The sequence below is a fragment of the Pararge aegeria genome, chromosome Z, assembly GCF_905163445.1.
Source record: "Pararge aegeria chromosome Z, ilParAegt1.1, whole genome shotgun sequence".
In the NCBI taxonomy this organism is placed as follows: domain Eukaryota; kingdom Metazoa; phylum Arthropoda; class Insecta; order Lepidoptera; family Nymphalidae; genus Pararge; species Pararge aegeria.
In genome coordinates this window covers 14,610,663-14,631,248 of record NC_053208.1, presented here as the reverse complement: position 1 = coordinate 14,631,248, position 20,586 = coordinate 14,610,663, and positions in this window count along the sequence as shown.

Here is a 20,586-nt window from a genome sequence, read left to right as displayed (position 1 = left end):
TCATAAAACTTGCAGTATCAGAAATCTGCTGGTTGAGACCGATTGAAAATATCTGCATTAGTTACTGATATTACCGCGCACAAACATGTCATTTCGGCTAAAGGACTTTGCGTTATACATGTATGTAGGGATATATCTAACCATAGTTCTAAAATCTTTACATAGTCTAAGAAGATATAAATAATTTTAAAATAGTGTATAATAATTTAATATAGGGTTAGTTTAATTTGTTAGTTCGTCGATATAATAGTTTAGATATGCCTCGGTGTATATTCGTACCGGATTGTGAAACAAACCTTTGAACAAATCGTTAAACCGCTCTCAGTATGTTATAAAAATAATCGCTAACGCAAATATCAAACCAAAGAAGTTATCCCAGTTCCGTTGAATACAAGCTGCCGAGATTTGTTCCATGGTATTATTACCTTCATAATATACTCTTGATTTAGTTATTTAGATAAACGTGTTCTCACTTGTATAATATTTATTGAATTATATTAGTACAAAAACTAACAATTACCGTCACAAACTAGATGCAAGTACAACCTAACTCGAGGAAAGAAAATGTCCAACTCGAGCGAAGAGATAATAATAGGAATAAAAACTATATTGGCTATAGCTTAAACTACAGGCTATAAAAGTTATACCTACTGTATACAGCTAATACAGCAGTTTTACTTTTATTGTTAACTCATGATAGTTGGTAATATACTGTACGATTTAGATGAGTCTGTATTATGACAAAGTATTTTGCAATATTTTTTTCTTTTTTCGTAACTAAGACTGATGACGACTAATTATTACTTCAGCGTAAATGTTTGGAGTAAGTGTAGTAGATGCAGATACAAATGTATTGATTTTTTAACACAATCATAACAAAAAAATGTGTTTTTTTTCTATCAGTTTTTCGTGGCGGAACTATAGAAAAAGGAATCTAGATATTGTCTGCATGGACTATATAAATACGATTTAATTCTGTAAAGGTTCAACTTCATAGAATAATACTGATGTGAATACTTTTTTTAGTTTTAATAAGAGGATGTAGTGGCTCCTCATTACAAACTCACGAATATACGCCTAGTTCTATGCAGTACATATTTATGTGTGTAATACGGTATTTACTAAAGTATAATTAATTGTTTATAGGTTACTAAAGTGTGTGACGTCCGTACACGAACACTCAGATCGCAAAACATTTCCATATATTTAAAAGTTACTTTATTCCGTACTAACATTTTCCGTCGAACCAATTTATTATATATCTAGAAAATGGGATTTGTTAAACAGTCTTATTGAACTTTTACATTGCTATCGAATTTCATGATTAATTTTAAATACATACATGATTTTTTTATTTCGAAATATAATAATTAAATAAAAAAAAAAAAAATTACTGTGTATATGTTTCAGTATTTATTTAATAAGTTTATTATGTATACATAACCAACAAGTGCGATTTTAATAGAAATATATTATGCTCCTTAATGGTTAATAGTTATTAATATGTAAAATAGATTTTCAGTGCCAAATAATACATTTAGTGCTGCTGATTTCTTCTGTGCGTATCCTTATGACCACATGGACTTTTAGGGTGCTTTCAAATTAGGTACCGTTTGCCGGTGCATTAGTATCATAGTTAGAAAGCTGGGGCAGTAATTTTTAATCTTTAGCTTGTATGGCTATGATTATAAACACCACTAATGTCAACTTCTGACTTAAAATTATTGCTATAAACTGACACGCGTTAAATCGCTCATTTCGTAGTACATTTTACATACGGTGCGGCTGTGACGACGTTACAACAAAATCACAATGATTAATATTAATATTTCCAACAACGTCGCCGTTCTCAGCTATAAACAAATACTTAGAAATACACATTGTTCTTTGTGTTTTATAAAACCAAAAAATGTACGCCTTTACGCTTATGTTCCACCAAAAGAGCTATTTGGACAGCTAATTTGAAAAGATCCTAAAAGTTACAATTTGAACAAAATACTGGCGCCATTGAATCAGGCGAATAAAAAACAAATACTGTAATAGTAGCAATATACTTTATCATTACTAGGTGTTAGTTGATTGTTATAGACTCAAGATAATTAGTGAGTGTTGTAGGTGTATTCGCTGGATCGATGCGATTGACGCATGTTACTATACAATTTGTATTATGTATTATAATTTACAATCCCATTATACTGGAGCTTCGAGTGTACGTTTTGACTTATAGGGGTTAAAAACATTGTGGGACGGATATAAGATGTGAAAAGTTTATGTTTATATTGCTTTTTATAATTAATGAAAACAAGTAAAGAAAGTGTTGAATAAAATAATATAAATAATATACAATATTTCTTTCCATGATATGAAATGCAATTAAAAGAGATTGAACACTGTTTGTATTCTGTGGCCGTCGAGAGCGGTTGCATGGCTGCGCATGAGAGCGTCATGCCGTTACGCAATAGTGCATATATATAGTTTTTGTTGATTGATAATATTTTTATATATAACATATTTAATGAAAAAATCTTAACTTATAAAATGTTTATACACGTCAAAAGTTACACTCGACGCACAGTAGTCCGAGACTCGTTATATTGAACTCAGCTATAAAGTAGCTAGTATAAAGGATAGCCAGTTTATCACAACTTTAGGGTTTTCTTAATACACCTTAGCGTGCACTTACGCACATATATGTCAAAGATACTAAATAAAATGGCTAGACTGTAAATAAAATTTCGTGATAGTTAAGTTACTTTAGACATTAATTCAATGACATCTGAAAAAGCTTAAAATAGTCTTCAATATGACGAGCCACGGTAAACGGTGTTGGGCCAGGCAGACTGACCTTTGGACTACACTTGCGTGGCCGATCACTTTGCCCATGGATATTTTAAATATCCTTAAAAATACTATACGCACTTAATTATTCTCTGGCATGTTAATAAAGTCACTATTCATGCGATTATTTTTTTTGCCAGATTACCATGCTCATCACATGTAAAGTCAGTTTTTATTGTGTGCGAGTGGCACTTTCAATAGAGAAGATCAATTAGAATTTAAATAATAATTTTAGGGATGACAAATAAAATGTTATGCATTCCAATTATGATTATTTATCCATCGATAATGTGTCCGAGCATGCAAGCTAGTACAATATCTGCACTGATCCTCATAGCCTTTAGTGAACATTCCTCTCGACGTCGCATCTACTTAACTTTATCGTATGCATTATTCGCCATTTAGCATTTAATAAATACATAATATATATTATATAAGTCTCTTTCGACTCGGACCAATAAAGATGCATTTTCGTTTTTATTGGAGGATCGCGCTGCTGTGTTTGCCTGGCAGCGGTGGCGCTTACGCCTTTGCGTTTAAGACTGACGTTAAGGATGGATTCGTTTCAAGCCAAAAGCATACAGAAAAGGTATCAACATTTAAGTTGACTTTAGCCAACGAGATTTACGTGCTCGCAATCATCTAGGCGTTTTCGAAAATCGAAAACTTAACTGAAGAGTTAAATGACCCTTTTTTCATCGTTTGAAATACTAAGTTCGTTAAAAATTCTACAGCCAGTGAACTAAAAATTCTACTTAAATTACTTTTGAAAATAAATATCAATAGTAAAGAATGCATGAGTTTAAAGTAGGAAATATTCTTTCATTTTACTCTCACGTTTCAGCGTTTCCATACTCCAAAACGAACCTGCGATCGCGAGCGTACTAATCTCGTATTAAGGGTACAGAGCGCTATAATTCCAGCCTTACTGATAAACGTATACTGGGTGAATAGTTACTCATACACTTATTAGTCGCTGTTTTTCATCAATAATTTGAGACTTGATAAAAGAGGCCAAAGACTGGATTAACAACTTATATACAGCGTTCATTGGTACGAAAGTAAGAGCATTAAGTCCAGATTCACTATTTGTGAAATATATTTACACAAACCAAATATGCTTCGTGCAACATTTAAGTTTGACGTAAATTAAATGCTTTAATGTGAAACGTGTCAGTGCGAGCTGGTATGCCTAGACGCCGTCGATTGTCGACTGTGCAAATCACCTTACTTTCTAAGTTGTTAGAAAGGACAAATGGTGAGAATACACAGTAATCGTGTAATATGGGGTTCCACCTTTTCTGTATGCTTGTTGGTTTCAAGCCTATTGTTACGATATACTTTGTATTATAATGTATACAAATACGATGCGTCACAATTATGTAGAAACATTATTCGCACCTATGTATGTGCGTATACGTCGCGCTTGACTTATAGTTTCCTCTGGACGTGATTTGATGATTTCCAAATAATTTGCATATTCTAGTAGTTAATTTATGTTGTAGGTTGTTGACGCTATTTAAAATCATAATTAATTATATTAAATGTCGAGAATAAAATAAAAATGATGATGTTAGCTAAAATTGAAATCCTTTCTAAGAAAGGTCCTTTCTAGCCGAATTTAAATCTAACCTAATAGCAGCCGTTCTGGTATATATCAATAACTAAACTGAACTAAATTGACACGTGTAAAAATAGTGTTTACTATTATTTTCTGGGGATACAGAGTGAAACAGTTAAGACCTGCCAATTTAGTTTTGTTTAGCAATATTTATAGAACAGAATCGCACCTAACCTAACCAACCACATTGAAACAATTGGATACCATCTTAACACTTCATTCATGGATTTTAATCAAACAAAAATCATAGTTATTTTATATAAATAAATATTGAGTCTTATTCACTTCACTGATCATCACATCATATCAGAGAGAATTAGAAGTTCGGTGAGGCCTATTGTATACAGATTTCAGTTATATTTAATCGATTTTCTTGATGATTTAAAAATCAATGTCACGATATAAAATAATTTAAGTTAGCGTACTGTGATACGGCTTATAGAATTCGATATGATTATGCTCAACAATTTCCGTTTTTTTTTATATATTAATTATATGTAATATCTATTAATCAATCTTAGGGTTATAATAATACTAAAGGTATAGACAATGGCCCCAACTGTAAAGTTTAAACTGCTCCTGCCACGCAGAAATTAAACATTGTTTCAAAATATTATAAGCATCTCTGACATCGGTCTAATAACTTTTAATGATGTTTTATTTTATAGAGTTGTAAAACGTTAAATCAAACCATGATGTTAAATATTATGAAACTTCTGTCTGGGAGGAGCATTAGAGATTGCGAGATTCTTAGGTTCACCTGTACAAAGTCAGAGTTGAAATCGAGCATGGAGGAAAAAATGTATACAAACATATTAAGTTAGTTCACCAAGCTCCGCCATAACATTATCTTTGTCTATGTTCAGGTATCTATTTACAGTTGATCGCATAAATGCGAATGACGTAAGCGACACGGGTCAACATCATCGGGCTCGCCAATAAATTGCGGATGACCTTGGCGCACCCGATACAGTCTACTCTTGCTAGTATCAACTGTAGATTTAGTACAAAATTTATTCAATCGCAATTGAGGAGTCGTTTTCGACTATTTATTAAACTACGTGTCAAAAGAAATGGACCTAATGACTTTCGTCTTAGAGTCGCAAATCCTGTACTTCTGATTATTGTTTTACAAACGTTCTGTGATGCAAATACATTTTACACCGATGTTCTAGTATTCGTCATTTGAAACGACTCCACGATTGGGAGCGGGCAAATCTTGTACTTAGGTTGTGTATTACTCTTAGAGCTCACAGTTTCGGCCATTCTGTACATTACAAGGATCGATTTCGATCAATAGGTAACATACCATTTATGTTGAAAATTATCATTTAAGAATTACACTGATATATGCTAGTCTTTATTATTACAATAAATGTATTACTTTATGTAAGAATAAAATATATACGTAAGTTCTCTTAAATAGATTTGCGTACAATTCTTCGTACTATTTTAATAATCATTGTAAGGGTAAATGTTTTGTATTAGACGGAGGGTATTTGTATTCTTGTGAAACCGAATGAATTCAATCCCTAATCAGGGTGACATCCCGTTTGCATATTAACCTCCGAAGCTCTGTAGATATCGCTTAATATTTAGAGGCGACACTTCACCACGGTGAAGGCCATAATATTATATTGTACTCGAAATTTTGCGTGTTATAGTTATAGCACACTCTGAAAACAGTTTAGAAGCAAGTGGCCAGCGCGGCAATGCTCAATACGGATCGAATTTAAAGAGATGGGTGGAGGCGCGACGTGGGTATTTAAAGCGTTCTTTATTGGCCTTTGTATGCATAACAACTCAAAGTAAAGCATTGAAGCATATGACATAAGAGTTTTTGTTGTGCGTGACGTGGTTGCACGACGTAGCACTTCTAGCGCAACTATATTGAAAAATTTTCTTAACACATAACTCATATTCCGATGCTTTAATTTTTGCAGAGTCTGCGATGAGTCGATATGTTGTGCAAAGAGTATATAGCTTACTTCAGTTTAATTATATTGCGACGTCGCGTTATGGCTTCTCGCGTTCATTTTCCCAGCATGAAAAGTTAATCAGAGCTGTATAATCGTTATAACCTCTGCAACAAGCTATATAAGAGCGCTAAAAAGAGAAGTTTTAATTGCTTTTCTTCTTCTTTCTTATAAGAAAGACACAATTGATTTAAATTTTTTTTTTTTTATGCATGGTATTCTTATAAGTTTTTTTTTATATTCTCATATGATTACTTTATCAAAACATTTTCGATTCCAAATGTAATGAAAATAATTTTACTTCATTTTAAAACAGGTGAGTAGAAATGGACGGTATTTACGAATGGCGCAACACCCAGTGACGCCCTAGGCGAATTAATTTTCTTTTTTGTTATCCATATAACTAGCAACCCGTCTTTTATGTAATAAGGTATTTGACGCTCATCAATAGCGTAATTTATTTATGTGTATTGTTAGAAAACTAAATAATAAAACCAACATACAGACAGACAAATTAAGTTAGATATAACATGCCTATTTTATAATTCATTTTATAAATACCTTATTATATTTGTATTTTGTGAGTCTTATGTTATCATTGATCAATTAAGTATAACAATATTTACAATAAGTAAGCCATAATGCGATGAAGTTTAATTTTTCTATTATATAGCTTATAAGTTTTCGGCCTTTGCGTGTAACTTTTGAATGTCAAAAAATATTAAATATTCTTGAAAAAAAAGATCTTAAACCGGTTTGGGATAAATAATGATACTATTATTTTAGGGCGATGATAAGTATGATCTTATACTATGAAATATTTAATTTATACATGAATGGGCACAACTTTTTGTATTAAATCGACGTTTATATTTGTGATACATTTAAAAGGTATTCCCAAAGTAGCTTTGGGTGGCTTCAAGTTAGTCTAGTCTGGAACTTTTCGGCTGCAGCCACGCATCATAGTTCTGGTACCATCGCGAGTTGGAACCTTTAAGAGGTATAAGTTTAATAAACTAACATACCTCTTCCACTTAAAAACACATCACTAAACATGAGATGGTTCAAGCGTTTACCCGAATTATTTTATTTTTTATTTAACGTTCAAATTGCAAGTCCTACTTAACTTAAATTTTTATTAATGTTAAAGTGATCATTGTCGAAAGACAAAAAGTTACATTCAATTTGTTTTGTATGAGTTTCGTAAACACAGGGCGCTCGGAGTGCGAAGGGTGTCATTTTCTACCTACGTTTACTTATTCGATCGCCTGAAAGTTAACTTCGATTTATATGGTATTGAAGGAGAGGTTAATTTTCACGCAATCGAATAAGTAAAAGAAGGTAGAAACTCAGATACTTGGCACTCAGTATATCTAGTCACGCGAGAACGTTTGGAATTGTAGCAGGATTTGAATTGAACTGCATTCAGAGTGCTAAGCTAAGCGTATGTTGAGACGCAGCATGTTAACGCAACTTGGTGACATTCTCTTGATTCTATTGAGTCAATATTATTTTATTATTTGAATTGGGAAATACTTTTTACTCGTTTCGGATACGATAAACCGCAAAAGTGTTGATCGCCTTCCCGGCATATGTATCTTGCCACTTCGAATTACCATTTCTTCGGCAAGCGCACTTCAAGTTAGACCTCTTTGCTTTTCGTCAGGCGTGAAAGTAGCTAAGCGGGAGCCTATTTTGTATAAAAAAAAATATCGGGTAACTCTTATATCCTATACGATAACAGTTATTTTCTTAAAATACGGAATAATGTCGAACCCTATCCATGGTCAGCAGCAACTCTTTTACCCGTCAACTTGGGGTAATCCTGAAGTATCCGGTCACGCCATTTTGCTTAAAAATCATTCAAACAACACAAAACTTAAAAAAGGCAAGACCCACCCTTAGTTCGAACTATGTAGAACTTATTATTTTTTGGTGTCAATTATTTGCCTTCGTTAAGGTACGAAATTTGACATTCGTGCAGAATCTCCATCCACGGGACCCTTGATGACACCACCTGCTGAGGTGGTGGCTTTATAGGCATCACGCGATTTATGACCATAATAAATTAAAAAATGCGTAGTCTACGCCTCAACATACGCCCAGCCTAATCAGTCTCATATTAAATGTACCTATATGTCTAATTATTATATTAATTATGATTGAACAAAAGTCCAGTAATTAATTGATTAAGCCAACCAAATGCCATATCCTCCTTTCATATTTTGTTCATACTGTAGCCTATTCGTATTATGTATCAGCCTAGTAAATATTGGTGCTGATTCAATGAACACAACTTACTCGCCTAAATTGACAGCCCTAAAATTATGGTTGACTGTAGCTGTCAATTTGGTATCACAAATATTTCCCGGAAAAATTGACAGCAAAGTTGCAATATTCAAAATAACTTTAGACTTGTGTATCTATTCTTGAAACAGCACTATAAGCTACTGTGCTTAAATGGAGATTTTGACCTCGCTTCTATTAATGTATGCATAAAGCAAGCTATTTTGATATAGTAAATATATTTGTGTACCTACACATATTGTGTCCCCCATCCTGGCTTGCTGATGAAACCCCACCCACCCTCTTACTTTTGTGGTTTATAGTTAATAGAATCCAAAGATAGACATTGATTACATTCAGATGTGCAGCTGTAATGGAATTAATAAAATGTTTTCTTTATGAGTTTTGGTTTTTTATTTAAATCATCCTTGATCCTCTAACACATTCTAATCATAACATTACTTACTACATTCGTTTGTTAACTAAAGACATTTGACCAATTTCATGCAAGCTGATCCAACTGTAACGTATTGCAATTATGATCAACGATGTGTTATACTACGATACGTAATCTTTTTTAAACACTGGGTTACCAGATTTCATTTTTAAGTAAGCATTTGTACCAATTATTATGATTAAACAAAAATCAAAACAAAGACCGGACGTTACATAGGAATGTAAGAAAAACACTGGTGGCTTGCTTTGGCTGATGACAGTAATTGTCGTTTGCTGCGTCTGCCAAACGTCCGTTTCATTGGCTTTTTTTCAGAATATGACCATATTGTAGCCAAAAACAATATTTACTCATATTTTTCGCAAACCCTTCCTTGGGTCGTGAAACTGGAAATTTGACAGCATATTTTATCATAATCTGTATTGTGGTAGGTTTCTTATTGGATCGAAACTATCTAACTATTTATTATGATAGGTTTTTCTTTAATTTTACAACCAAGGAGTTTATTCTAGAGGTGAAAGTTTGCTTAATATTTACACATATTTCTTACTTTTAATATTCTACCTATCTATTATAGGTACACCGTTTTAAGGTGAGGTGATTATAAATATAAAGACTTTTCTTGTGTGACTGATCTTTCATCGCACTGCCTACCTTGGGTCTAGAAACTGGAAATTTGACAAAAGATTTCATCATAATCTGTATTCTGTGGCAGGTTTTTTATAAGACGAAAGCATTCATCATGAAAGGTTGTTCTTTAATTTTACATCCAAGGAGTTGATTCTTGAGGTGAAAGTTCGTTCGTATGATTTTTTTTTAAGCAGAGAATATCCATCAAACTTGGAAGGTGCTGCATCAAGGAACTAAAATTAAGAAACTGTGTTTCCGTTTTATTTAGTTCACAGGAGGAGGAGGATATTTCCTTCATAATATCACAAAACTCCCTCGGTTTTCTGCAAGATTTCAGCGCGAAGTGCGGAAGCGGTGTGGTAGCAGGTCAGGACAGAAACAGATAGGTACGAATACGGTATAGTATGTACCTAGTAGGTAAAACTACCGCGGAGGCAAGGCACGCGTCTTGAAAACCAACGTCCCATACATTGGACGGCCGATTGGCGCAGTTTGCAGCGATCCTGCTTTCTGAGCCCCAGGCCGTGGGTTCGAGTCCCACTACTGGAAAATGTCTGTGTGATGAGCATGTACAAGTAATTTTCAGTGTCTGGGTGTTTATATGTATATATTAAGTATTTATGTATGTTATTCATAAAAATATTCATCAGTTGTCTTAGTACCCATAACACAAGCTACGCTTACTTTGGGGCTAGATGGCGATGTGTGTATTGTCCTAGTATATTTATTTATTATTTTTTTGAAAATACCAATTATGAGACACGGCGAAGTGTGACCAAATCAACATCCTACTGTATTAAGGAAGCGGTAAAAGCCTAGTTTTTAGGGCTTCGGCCTCCCTTTCGAGGGACAGAGTTCGATCTCCGGCCGACGCTTGTAACTTAACACAGTTATGCGTGTTTAATTTATACAATAAAATAGGTACCACTTGCTTTGACGGTGAAGGAAAACATCATGAGATACCAGAAAGCCTTACGAGTTCTCCGTAAGTACAAAAATGCTTGCGAGGTCTACCAATTCGCACTTGGCAAGCGTGGTTGACTAGCAACGGCTGAAACCCCTCTCATTTGGAAAGGAGACCCTTGCTCTTCTGTAGCGGGCCGGTAATGGGTTGAGATGATAATGATGATAGAGTATCGCATCAAAAGCCGTTCTATAGGGTATATGTCAAACACAATTAAAGTTTTAAAAACCTCAGTTACCTTAATAACAGGAATCACGAATTCGTTAATGAAAGAAGAATGGTATTTTTAATAGCTGTTTATTTTTTTATAAATAGTTCAATTCACTAGTAGGTAAATTTAATAAATTATCATTAAATTACAATCTATTACAATATGGAAGCTGCTAGATCTATAGTTTGTAACTATTTTTAAAATTTCATTAATATTGAGTCATATTTGAAATGCAATGAGGTAACAGCAGAACAAATATGATACTGTAAGCATCAAGCAGCTGAAACGTATAAGTAGCTAATTTCCGAAGCTTTGAATCATGTTACAGTACCTTTTTTGCGCGGTTGGATTAGATCATTAGCAGATAGGACTTCAACAACTGCAGACTTTTGAGTAATTGTTAATTTTTGTTAATATTATAATAATAATGATAATATTAATAAAATGAAAATACCTTTCTTTTAAGGTGCTGAGTGCTGCCAAGAGGATGAAAGAATGTTATCTAATTATCTACGTAGTTATCCACTTTATAAGAAAAAAATGTCAAATTCAGCTATAACAAAAAAATTAAATAGGTACGTTTTTCTTAGTTATTTATTAAATCAACCATAAATTGGTTGTATAAAGATATTATCTTTACCAATTTACCATTTTTGTACACCAAAAACAAATTTTTGTAAATATTGTGGGTTGTCCTTTCTGCTAAAATGCTAAGCAAGTAGTTTGATCAATGAGGAATATTTTGAACAACACATTAGTAAACTGTAATTAGGCAGAATCAACGTGAGAAAGGGGTGGGTTAAGAATAAGAAGCCTTATGCCAAAAAAGCATAGCATTTTATAAGTTCACCTGTAACGTAACTTTTTTTAGTGTGTTTAGGTTAGGTAGTATTAAATTGATATGCGATCAAAATGTTTTTATTCTGCACAATTCTGTGATCCCAATATTAGTAGACAATGTACATATGTAAAATAGCAATAATAATGTAAATTAATACAAATAAATAGGTACAATCAACATAAGAACAACTTGTAAAAATAAAAATTTTAAAACAAATATTTCGTTCACCAGATTTGGTTAGTTTATCACATACCTACTTACATAAAACTTATTCGTAACAATGTCAGGCACACACAAACACACATTTATTCATATATCAAGTAACGAGCAATACAAGCGCCTAATTAGTGTCGAAGAAATTCTAGGAATGTTTTAAGTCATTCATGACTATCGAGACAACTTAACCGTGCTTATATAAAAAACATACGCCTATACGTAGGTGCCTAGTGACATATAAATATACGATATACAGGTTTTTTGGGTTCAGAACCAGCTTTGAATGCATTTTGCTTTTGTACAATTTTGGACAGGCACAAATAAATTTCACTGGAGAATGCCCGGTATGTTTTTGGAGAAAGACATTAATTGTTGCCAACATAACAGTAAGAACTGTCAAAAAGATACAGAGTAACCGTCAGGCGTAGGGCCTCGAATTCTGTCTCCCGAATAGTGAAAAGCATTTTATTGATTAATTCAATTTTATTTGATGTTTTTGGCATTACATACACACATAGATTAAGTCTAAAAAAACATTAATTTAACATTTACTTAAATAAATAAAAACCTCCTCCGTCTTTATTATGGAGCTGGGCCCTAAAGGCTAACTAACGACCGTAAGAGGATCCATTCTCTCGATATGTGATCCTGGAGAAGAATGCTGAACATAAAGGGGACCGAACACAGGATCAATGTCTTAGTATTGAAAACGCTGCACCATCTGACCAAAGATAACACTCGAGTATCTACTTTGATCACACAGTCAGAAAAGTTGATGCTCATAGGAAAGATCGAAGGGAAAACACCACTCGGACGTTAACTTTGAGTTGGACGGACCAGGTGAAGGAAGCACTCGACTGTACCGTCCACACCTGCTTATTATAAGTCAGAAAAACGGAATAGATGGAGACATAAAATGAAACAGGTTATATCACCACGATCCTCAGTAATGGGAGAGATCAAGAAGAATTAAGCTCACACTGGATTCCTTAAATTAAAGTTTTGTATATGTTTATTCATATGCACCACCTCCCTCTCTTCTCGAGCTGTGTTTTACGCCATGGGTTGCCCGAAAGAGATCGCTTTATAGCGATAAAGCCGCAAAATTTTATACTTTTCGTTAAATTTTTATGTTTATGTGGTGTACAATAAAAGTGTATTCATTCATTTTGTCTGACTATTATTCTGAACAAAAGAGCGTCAACACTATTAAAATAATACTGATTTAAGTGATGACAGTAAGCTCCAGATGAATAACAAAAAACAATAACATTTTTAAATGTCCGTCTGTACGTTTTCTGTCTGTCTGCTAATCTTTGGAACGACTGAACCATTATTATTGGGATTTCCAGACAGGTAGTGACAGACTACTTACTTTGAAAATGAGGGTGAAAGTTTGTTTTAAGATGAAAGGATTTTTCCCATTAGGTAAAATTTAGAAAGGAAAAAAGAGTGTCACTAATTTCCATGCAAACTATGGGACAATCAGATAAATTGTACATGTTACGAAACAGAAATGAAACAAAACGCGACAGTAATGTAAGTAGTTGAAATGTGAAATATGTGCTACCAGCGATCCCGTCACGCGGCGGGCACTAGTCAATAAATCAATTGTCGCAATAAGGTACATGATGTTTTATTCCTGTGAAAAAAATATCAAAGTATCGTTATCAATAATTAAAAAGATAGGGATAGACAAATACAGCAAGTGTATTTTACAAATTAAATTCTAATTATATATTTATCGATGGATTATTATTTTTCAAATAAAAATAAAAGTCCAATAAGTGCCATTACATATTTGATAGAATAATTATTTAATGAAAATGTCCCATACAAAAATAGGGGTCGGAAGGTTTCTGGAGTTCAATACTTAAATTAAATTTGCTGTTACACTGGCTCGTGAAACCTTAGGCTGCCTCTCCATAAGAGGTATGCAAGGAAGCGTACCAGAGGATGTGATTCATTGTATTGGCATATTTGTAATACTTAGCTCTGATGGAAATAAGCTAAAAAAAAAAAAAAATATGCTTAATTTCAAAGACATCCTTGCATATCTTCCGTGGAATTATTTGGCGAGCAGCCACAGAAGTCGCCACTGAGACTATGTCGAATCCTACCACAATTTGTTGTGATAGAATTTGACGTCAAAGTAGCCGCGCTCAGTCAACTGCGAATCGCGTCGGGAATTCGTTGAACCGGCAGGCGACAAAGCCGGGGCAGGGGTCTCCGAAACAGGTTCCACTTGTAGACTAGAAGGCCTCTCGGGGCTCTTCTGACATCTGGCCAGCTGCAATTTAAGTTGATGTCCCGAATCTACCGTCGGTTTTATCGGTTCTATAATAATTTTATTATCTTTTTCAGTTAAGTGAGGAGTAGTCGTCTCAGGAGTGGCCGCAGTAGATGTTATCCTAAAATATAATTCAAATGTATAAAACTTTTAATTCAAATTTCAATAATACTTTGTAAAACCAATGAGATCAGAAACTTCGGTGATTTCCTAGCTTGTTAAACTATCTTGGACCCTAAGGCAGGTTCTGCTATGTTGTTCACACAATTGGTATATCTAATTTAAGTCGATCAGTACTGTATAACTTAGTATGTTATTTGCATGCTCGCAAATGCACAGATTTAGAGTATTGAACTAGTGTAAACAAGGCAAAATTGACTTAATGTTATTTGTTTTATAGTCGCAATTTGAGTAATTGCTAAGAGCACTTGCTGAAGAAGTTTGGCCAAATTTGAACGTTAAATAAAAGTGCATGTGTTTCAATTTTACGCTTGCTTTACAGAGTATCGAAAGGTTAAACCGACCTTCGATAAGTAACGTAAAAATCTAATAGTAAGGGTACTTTATAAATCCGTAAATGCGAGTCAGAGAAAACAAATTATTAGTTATTCGACCGGTTAGAGATAAGGAAGATATTATTTGCCCATTTGGTAATGAAAGAAAATTTTTAATGTTTTTTTTTTCACTTACAATGTTCGACTTCATTTCGATAGCATTAATATGTATCTCAAAATATTGTGACAAAAGTTTGTGATCCATTTTGTCCGTTTTGTGATTATTTTACATTTTAGTCTTAAAAGGGAATTTCTTGCGACATAGTATTTTTTACCGCAGCCACATTATACATTATCCACATTATAAATCTTGCAATCAATTTGAAATTATTCTGCCAAATGTTTAACACAAATATCCAAACGCCGTTACTGTTTTATACTAACACAAGTCTTTTCTTGTAAAAAGATTGTTAATAAAATTGAAAACACTAATTAAGTCTTACTGTATATTTTCTTCGTTTAGTACATTTTGTAAAATTTTATTTATCTAGAAACAATAAATGCTTTTTGGAATTACATACATACTTGTAAGTTGTCAATTTGGTCAATGTGATAATAATATAGTCCTACAAATAACTAGAAATAACTACATAACATTATTTTTGTAGTAACATGTATGTTAAAAGCGCGTTACACAAATTTGTAGCACGCTGTTTTCCGTCCTATTACTTTTAGAAAACATTAAATAACCATTATTTTGTGTCCCGTAAAAAGTGCGGTCTGACAATCTTATTGTTTCCGGTTTTCATATAATATATTTTTTTTTTTAAAACGCGATAGGTGTCTGAAAAAACTTTCGTTCTCTTTTTACGTGACACCAACTATACAACAATACCTAATCTAAAAAGTACACATTCAAAACATGAGATTATGAGAAGCATGCACAAATAAAAAATAATAAAAGACATTCGTTTAGAGTAAAAATAATTTTAAATAAATACTTATTTATACATTTTGTGATTACTCTTCTCTTTTTACGAGATTTCGCAGACAGGATTCTGCTTACGCAGTGTGCAGAATGATTGCGTAAGTTTGCTTATTGATGGTTAATATAATTTCATCTAGTTTGTAGGTATATAAAATACTGTTTATTATATACGTACGTACGTAGGCAGATGCATCATAATATTAAAGTCTACGCTAGTCAATTGGGAAAACCCCTGTAATGCTTGTCATAAGTCGAAAATAATAAATAAAATGATTCCAATTATTGATCGTTATAGGTAAATTAATATCGTGCCAAACTTATTTATTGGACCAACAACAAAAATAACTTATCTGAACGCAATTCCAGTAACAAAAAGTTCAGTTCAGTCATAATTAAAATTCCATATTGTAAAACAAATTTTTTGGGGTTAATTGGCTACAAAAACAATAACAATTAAAAGATTCATGTCAGATTTCATGTGAAAGATAAATCCATCCACGCCTTTAAATTAAAAAGATTTCTTTACTTTTTTCTGTAATAATTTGCATTTCTGTTTAACAAATCGTTGCTCTGAACATTCTGAAGTTGAATCAAACTACGCGTCCCAAAAGAAATGACCGAATCCTGTATGCGAAATTTCTAAGATTGTAGTTTCCTCCAACTTTGTCGAACATAAAATATTTAAAGTCAAAATTCATGTGAGCAGGAGCTCTGTGCTCTGCATTAGGACAACGATAGGCTAATAATTATAATAATTAAATAATAATTTTAATAAATAACAATTAAATACCTAATAAAAAAGCGGCTACTCCATATAAAGACAACTTTTTCTTAACTGCCATTTTAATTAAAGTTAACCCAACCTATCACTGACATATAAGTGCAATAAAAGTACATTCTTAAAGAAAACCTCTTTTTTAATTAATTCTTCTATTTTTTAAGCAAAACGAAAAGATAGTTTTCAAAATAACACAGTTAAGAAAAAATGGAGTATGTCAATTTTATATTATAACATTTATATATAAAATCTACTATAAGCATACATCAAATCAATCGTATACAAGTAAATGATTAAGTGTCGAACAAAAAATCATGCGCGTGCTGAATAAACAAATTACCATTCAGTGTACATTTATTATTTCATAAATAACTATGAAGCGCGATATAAACAGTTTTCTCATAAATAAGATGAAATACCTACCACTTGAGAATTAAATTTGGGAATCTACCCGCGTTTAAAGGCAAAGGCAAAAATTTTACCTTTATACGAAGACAGATTGGTGCGATAATAATTTTGCTGACGTAAATCTTATACTAAATTATTTAACAAAGGTGATATGATAAGTGCCACTTTTGGATCAAACATATGGAAAATTATAATAATACTTCAACGGTAAATTAACTTTAGCTACCATAATATGTGTGAAGAGTATGCAATGATTTTATCGTGCATTTTTGTGTCTGTCTGTACACGCATATAATGTTATAATTTAAAATAAATTAGTTTTCAGAATGTTAACTTATTCATTTTCTCAACTTTTAGTCATACATTTTTATTGAACAACGACATTACAAAAGAGCATTGTGTATTGTCGTCTAAGTGTTATGTTATACACCGGCTTCAATAATCTGCCATGACTTACAGTTACACGTAATAAGAGCTGTAATATGAACTCTAAGGATACGATACAAATGAATGAATTATATAGTTAACAAACCTTGCATCTAGGTTCAAGTCACTTAGCTTAAATGTTACCTTCATATGGACTAACAACCCCACAAATCCGATCCAATACATTACACCCAGGGACACAAAATAACATGCACAAAAAAAAAAACTGCCTAAAAAAAATATCACTCGTACAGAAGGACTTCACCATTTTATGCAATCTTCCTGCATTATACGTCCTATCCTGGCATTATATCTACTATCCACTGCACATTTGAAAATCATGGGACTTGCTAAGCCTGTTTTCATATCTGAAAATCTGACATCAAAAATGAAGAGTTTTCTTTTTGGCCAGAGACTATGCGAAAACAAATGACTTTAGGTTTTGTTGGGTATCGACGGCAAGATTTATTTGCGCAAGAGGGAGGGTAGTGCTCTGTTTCGAATCTCAAGCGAGTCTGACCTAACAAAATTACAAAAACAAAAGTGACTAGATTGCGAAACATCCGCAACAAAATACTGCAAGATTTTGTTGCGGATGTTTCGCAAGAAGATGCAGAAAAATGGTAGTCTACTTCGAACGCAGCGAGCGTTCGAAGTAGATTACCATTTTTCTGCCTGGTTACATGAGCTGTTCTATATTATCCTATTACCCTCATACCTATACCCTCCTATCCTATAATTTTCGCGTACAGGATAAGTTTTGTTATGTACCTATTTATCATCACACACTTCGCTCACTTATACTATTATACACTCTTACTTACATTTACGCACACTCACAAGTTTTTCTTTCTATCAATTCCCAATGTTTTCAACGTATACCTTTCTTTCTCAGTTAGGGCTCTATCGTACCTTCCATTTATGGTGAGCTTTAGTGCAGTTCCTCTGTTTATTTCTAAAACACAATTTAATGGATGACATAACCAATATAATAAATGATATTGATCATTCGTCGTCGCCAAAATCTGTAGTTTGCCTTGAAGACACAATACTTCACGTAGATAACATAAATAATCTATTCAAAGTTGCAATATTTATGCATGTTAATATACGAAGAATAAACTGCAATTTTAATAGCCTATAAGTTTTACTTCACAAAATAAAGCATCGTCTTGATATTTTCGTTTTATCAGAATGCTGGCTTACTAAATCCCCATTTCTTCCACCATTGGATGGTTTTAAGCCTCATGCATCACACTTTAACAGTCAAAACGATGGAGTTGTTGTATACATTAGATCAGAGATTCAATATAAGGTGGAATCCGCTGATATTATTGACGCTAATAATCTTGTTATAAAACTATCTAACTCGCTAGCAGTGGTATCAATCTATCGTTCTCCATCTTACAAGAATTTGCAACCATTTATCAACATTCTTGACCAAGCCTTACAGCTATTTAATTCCTATAGAAATCTAATAATCGTTGGTGACTTAAATATTAACATCATAGCCGACAATCGACTTAACGTGCTGCGCACGGTATGCTTCCCGCACACCATATTCCCACTAGACTTAACAATTGCCTTGACCGTATCATTTATAGATCTCCCTATCAAGTCACCAATTTGGTGTTAGATTCTTTAATTACAGGCCACTCTCCTATCCTTTTTTAATGTGAAACGAAAGTTAGAGCACCAATGTCTAATCGGACATCCCTAAAATTAGATATCCGAGGCATTGTCGGATGTTTGGAACAAGAAGATTTCTCTCCCATTTTAACTTCTTCTGACCCCAATATTGCGGCCAGTACGCTGATAAAAACAATTTCAGAGGCAATAAAAAACAACAGTCACATTCTTAACATCCCTAATAAAAAACTAATAATTTAACCCTGGATAACTCCTGGTCTTCTGAGATGCATACGTCATAGAGATAATTTATATAGAAAATCCAAAAAACAACACGATAATTTAATTCTCAAAGCTGTCTTCATTCGTTACCGCAATTATTGCAATAACCTTCTTAAAAAACTAAAACGCGAATATGAACAGGGTGAGTTTCAGAAGGTCAGAAATGATCCAGGAAAAACCTGGAACTTAATCAAAAAGGTGGCCAACCTCAAACAAAAAGAATCAAGCCCTTCGGAGTTGTTAAGATTATGTAGTGATCCACATGATTCTGTTGCTACCGTGAACAACTTTTTCTCCAGTGTGGGTAAGTCTTGCAGAAAATATTACTCCACTACCTCAGGGTCTGACTAAAGATATTTCTCCTCGCAGCCGTGGTGAGATTAATGCAATGGCTTTACCCGAAGTAGAATTCGGGGAAATAGAAGACGCAATTCGCAAGCTTAAAGATAAATGTGCGTAGGGTTGGGATTGCATTCCTGCTTCTATCATAAAAGCTAGTGCGCATGTTCTTATCCCTATCCTACATTATCTTTTTAATCTTTGCATAAATCTTGGTATTTTCCCCCGTGTTTTTAAGAAAGCTGTTGTGCACCCTATCTATAAAAGTGGAGACAGGTTTAGTGTATCAAACTATAGGCCTATTTCTGTTCTTAATACCTTGTCCAAAATCTTTGAGAAGATAATCTTTGATAAGAGGCTTTGATAAGATATGCCTTAGTTACATAAATCAAAATAATTTATTATCAGAAAATCAATTTGGATTCCGAAATGGCAAATCAACCGAGGATGCAGTTTTAAGAGTATCGGAAAATATTAGGAACATTGATAACAGGTTGCCATTTTCTTAGATATTTCAAAAGCCTTTGACACTGTCCCTGTCCCCAAATTGCTAACTAAGCTTGAACGAATTGGTGTTAAGAGATTTCGCTCTTAATATATTTAAAAGCTATTTGACTAAACGTACTCAGTATGTTCAGATCGATAACGTTCAGAGTGATGAGACTCCCATTAATTATGGTGTTCCTCAGGGTAGTGTACTCGGCCCTACCCTTTTCCTTATTTATATAAACGAGCTATGTATGCTTCCACTCCCAAATTGTAAAATAATTACATATGCAGATGATACAGTACTTCTTATTCACGGTAAAAACCGGAAAGAAGACCAATATTTCTCCGAATCTTCATTACAATCGATCTTGAGATGGCTTCAGCTGAATTGAAATGAAACTTAATTTAAACGTATCTAAAACATAA